This window comes from Branchiostoma lanceolatum, chromosome 6, assembly GCF_035083965.1.
Source record: "Branchiostoma lanceolatum isolate klBraLanc5 chromosome 6, klBraLanc5.hap2, whole genome shotgun sequence".
In the NCBI taxonomy this organism is placed as follows: Eukaryota; Metazoa; Chordata; class Leptocardii; order Amphioxiformes; family Branchiostomatidae; genus Branchiostoma; species Branchiostoma lanceolatum.
This window is the reverse complement of record NC_089727.1, coordinates 18,769,058-18,773,604: the sequence shown is the minus strand read 5'-3', so window position 1 is coordinate 18,773,604 and position 4,547 is coordinate 18,769,058.

Genomic DNA, 4,547 nt, shown 5'->3' with positions numbered 1-4,547 from the left:
CAGGAAATTCTTAATGTTGGTGTCATTGGTGTCTTATGCCCTTTAAGTACACACTGACGTAACAGAAATAAAGATTAAGAAAAATGGTACCCACAAACAAACAAACAAACAAACAAACAACATTCTAAACATGGCGGCGCCCATCCTTGCCAGGAAAAGAACACAGGTTTGCACATGCGCAAACCTGTAATGATACAAACATGGACGTGGGTTGAGGCAAGCGCGGGAAATGAGAAATTTGCATATCACCCCTGACCTACTGCGACACGGAAATATGGGCTACCTGCGACACCGGCGGTCGTTTTACACAAGGCTAAGCTATGTCGCAGACGGAGGGAGGCCAACTCCCCGCTGTGTGTCGTACGTTCACCCACCCTGGAGGCGGCACATAAAAATTGCCGCACACCACCGCATTTTTTTCAGGCACAAAAGGTCTGTCCTACGACACGCGCCGCGCGTCGATCGTCGTAGAACAGATAATGTTTTGCCCCGTGTAAATTGGCCCTAAGAAAATACTAAATTCAGGGCACCCTAACGGCTTCTCTTGGTACTGCAGTAGAACTTCCGGTTTTGGTATCTCGTGTTCAGTCCGAGCTATCATCACGACTTTTGGGTGGTAGTAGTGGGAGGTTTGTGCCCTCTAGCAGCTTTCTTTGAAACTGCAGAGGGTGTTTCAGATGTAAATCTTTTAACAGAATAAGTCTAAAGAGGATGAAAGAATTTAGAGACGAATGTAATGGTATGTTTAATGTGCATATCAGGACATTTATATTTCATAATTCATATTCCAATTGTCAGGAACTCATACTCATCACATATTTAATTTTTTCGAGAGGAACATCAATGGGTATAAATAATGCAAAGTATGACCTTATTTGTATAATTGAAGAGGTTGCATAATTAAATATTTCTTTGTGGTAATTCATGGCATATTCATACTACATGACACAAGTAGGTTATATGAAGGTGAATCATCATGCATAGATTGTGTTGATTTTTACAATCTTTGCACAATCAATGAGAAAATGGCACAACTGCTTCTTTTGCAATATATGTGATTTGGAAAAAGGAGATAATGAATTCATATAAAATATGCTAAAATGAGACTTGTTGGTATATCATTTGCACTGTAATGTGACAAAATTACTTGACAACGGTAATGTAGTAGTAAAATCATGGAACTCAAGACATATATCATGCATATTAGGTATTCATTTGCATAATTCATTAGGAAATGCTACAATTGCATTATTTGGTAAGATAAGAATTCATGCTTTGAACAACTGGTGTTATTTGAGTAGAGAAGACCAACTGATAGAGTTGACGCTAATGCCAACCCAATAAACAATGAAAAACATGCCTAATGCATCCTCATTTATGTGTGGGGTATTTTCACGGTAAATCATATTTAATATGTAAAATGAAAATACGATTTTAAAAATTTGAAACATGAAATGAAAGACAATGGGAAACATACGTATTAAACTTAACATGCCATTCTTGCACTTCAAAACGGGGATGTGGGCAAATGTTTCATCAGCAGACGATAAACGTACAACATTGGGTATATGAATATACACTTCCCGCTGTAATCCACAAACCTGTCGGTGTTTCCATGGTCACTTACGCCCTTGTGCTTAGACAGATTATTTCCCATCGTCAGACGTTCTGTGGAAATGGTGGAAAATGAGCATTGAAAGATATTCATTTCGGTAAGAAACTGATTGAATGTTTTTTAAGAGTAGTATAATAATTCGTGTTGTTCTTGGTGTCATTGTGCTACCCAATTCACAAGAGGGTTTTCGATGTCGATGGCACAGTGAACTTATTGGTGGGCGGTATACCAATCTTGTTGGATTGTTATTAACTATTTTACTTGCTATAGGTGATACCAATGCATTTTCTATACAAAAAAAAAAAAATCGAAAAAACAACGTTACCACGATGTTATCCGAATCTAGACCAAAACGATCGTCATACCTTCCCGACCGTATATGTACGCTGTGTCTTCAATGAAATGACGTCTTAATTTGCTGCAGGCATTTGAAAGTTTGATCACATTAGTCTTAATAACGAACCGTTTAAGGACCGTCTAAGACGAGCGCCCCTCCCCATCAAAGGCCCCTGGCTGTTACCTGGCTACTCGTATAACCTTTGACTTTTGTTGACGTCAGTGCATTCATGACTGTCACGCAACAGGTAACACGTATATCACCTGTGTCTTTATGTTCTGTCAGGTGTGTTTACCTGTACGGTGTCGGTGCCTTCTAAGAAGGCCGCAAGGCCTTTTACCTGGCCTTGAAGTGCGACAACACACAGGAGTGAGGCTCTCTTTTAGCCATTAATGATCCTCGTCGATCGTATCTGTATTAATTGTTAATTGTCATAGCGACTAAAATGCGGCAGTCTTTTGGTACATAGTCGTGAAGTTGGGACAATGTTTTCTGTGAGTCGAGAATTGGACAGGATCTAGTCGCCAGAGCGGACTTTCCAGACCAATTTACGACCATATTTCTTTGAATTACTCAAAAACACCTGATCTATGACTAGAAAGTCTGAAACCAGTTGTTTCCTTTCAGACTTTCTAAGACTACGCCACGACTAGTGGTGGGATACCAACACACTTCACCGTTTCCATGGCTACAGGAATGATTGACATGTGATATTAGTACAGTTAGGCCATGTTGATTTGATTATATGGATGACATCCCCTGGGGACCCCAAAACTGGTGTGAGCGTGCAAATAAAAAAAAGTTTTCTTCATTATGAAATCTACGTGTTCAGGAAGGATGAACAAAAGTAAACACACAGAGTATGGTAGACCGAAATATAAATTCTTCATTTTTGTTTGTTCAAAACTTCTTATTAGACTTTGGAATTGATATTGGCATTCAATGACATTATTATCCGTTTTCTGAAATTTTTGTGTGCAATGAAAGCACATATTTTCTCATTTAGAAACTGCTTTTTATGATTTACAGTATGGGCGAAAACTTTTATTTAATTTTTGGAAACGAAAATTGATAAGCGCGAGGATTTCTTCCATGGAATCAAATCAACATGGCCGAAAGGAAACTTAATGCCTGACGTGTACAGTCCTGTTTCAGTGGTTGTAAGAGTCGTATAAAGGTCGAACAAAATAAACGACTCGATCCAGGATTCATTTCCTTAAAAGTTCTTAATACAAACCTCCCTGTGCACTGTGGCAGGCTATGGTAACAAAGTTCTGTGATCATAAATTTGTTAGCTGTAACGTACAGAAAATCTGGAAATGTTTAGCGTTGCATCCTAGTATTGAACTGTAATGTGGCTACAGTTTCCATGTAGCAACACAAGTGTAGTGTGCCTAGCTACATCATACATGGCTGTGTTGTAGACACAAGTCTGTGCAATACACATTTTCGACGTGCATGGTTGGCTGCGTTCTATTCCTTTACTGACAGGTATTACTGATATACTAAGTAGAATCTACATTTTGAAAATGCTGAGGGAGGGGACAGAACCGTCTACTAAGCTAATATGTGGTTTTGTCTTGCATTCCACATAGAACAATCCTTAGCAGCTACTTAGGAAAACAAGGTCACACACCAGGGAGGCATAAAATCAACCTTGACCTTCGTCTTTCCAACAAAAAACTACCCACATACCAAATATCATTACAATCCATCCAGAGGTTCTTAAAGCCATACACAAGACCAGAGGAGAGTGTTCTGGTTAGGCTGATAATATTTTTCTGAATCCAAGAACGTAATTGTATCGGCAACTTGACCTTGAACCAGGACTAGCAGTTACATTTTACAGCATTCAATATTCTGATCCAACCCCCCCCCCCCACACACACACGCCCCACACACCCAGGACCCTTCAGAATTTTTCAGATCAATTACAACCAGGTGTAACATGTTATATCGCGAAAGACCACTGAACAAACTTCAACTTGGCGGCTCTCAAGAAACCTTACAAATTGCCTTTGCAATGTTTCTGGATAGCCTCAGTAACTATTTTCCATTTGCTTTGGGTAAAAAATGGACTTTGATCTTTGTCAATCATCCCATTAAAACCCATACTTAAACTTATGGCAATCACAAAAATTGGCAGCTCTTAGGAAATCCAGGTCCAATGTTGAAAATGATGTTTGTGTGAATAGTTGGTCATCAATTTCCACCCTTAGCAACTTCATTCTTGTATTGCGTTTACCCAAAAATTGATGTGGAACTTCAGCAATCATCCCATAGGAACTAATACTTCAGCAATGATTCCCATCGTGCATCACACCCCTTGGGTCCGCAGGAAAGGGCACCGCTCAATTCCTGGATTATAAATGGTTCATTTATTTGTTCATCTGTGAATAACTTTTATAAATTTGGTTGATTTTGTATTCACAAAGATGTGGTCTCCACCTACTTCTGGGGTTGTGTATGCCTTTAAGTTATGCTGACCAACAATTTCCAAAAACATATACATGCACACACACACACACAAACAGACACACCAAAAACAATACCTCAATTTTTCATGGAGGTAATAAGACACAAGGAACATAGACG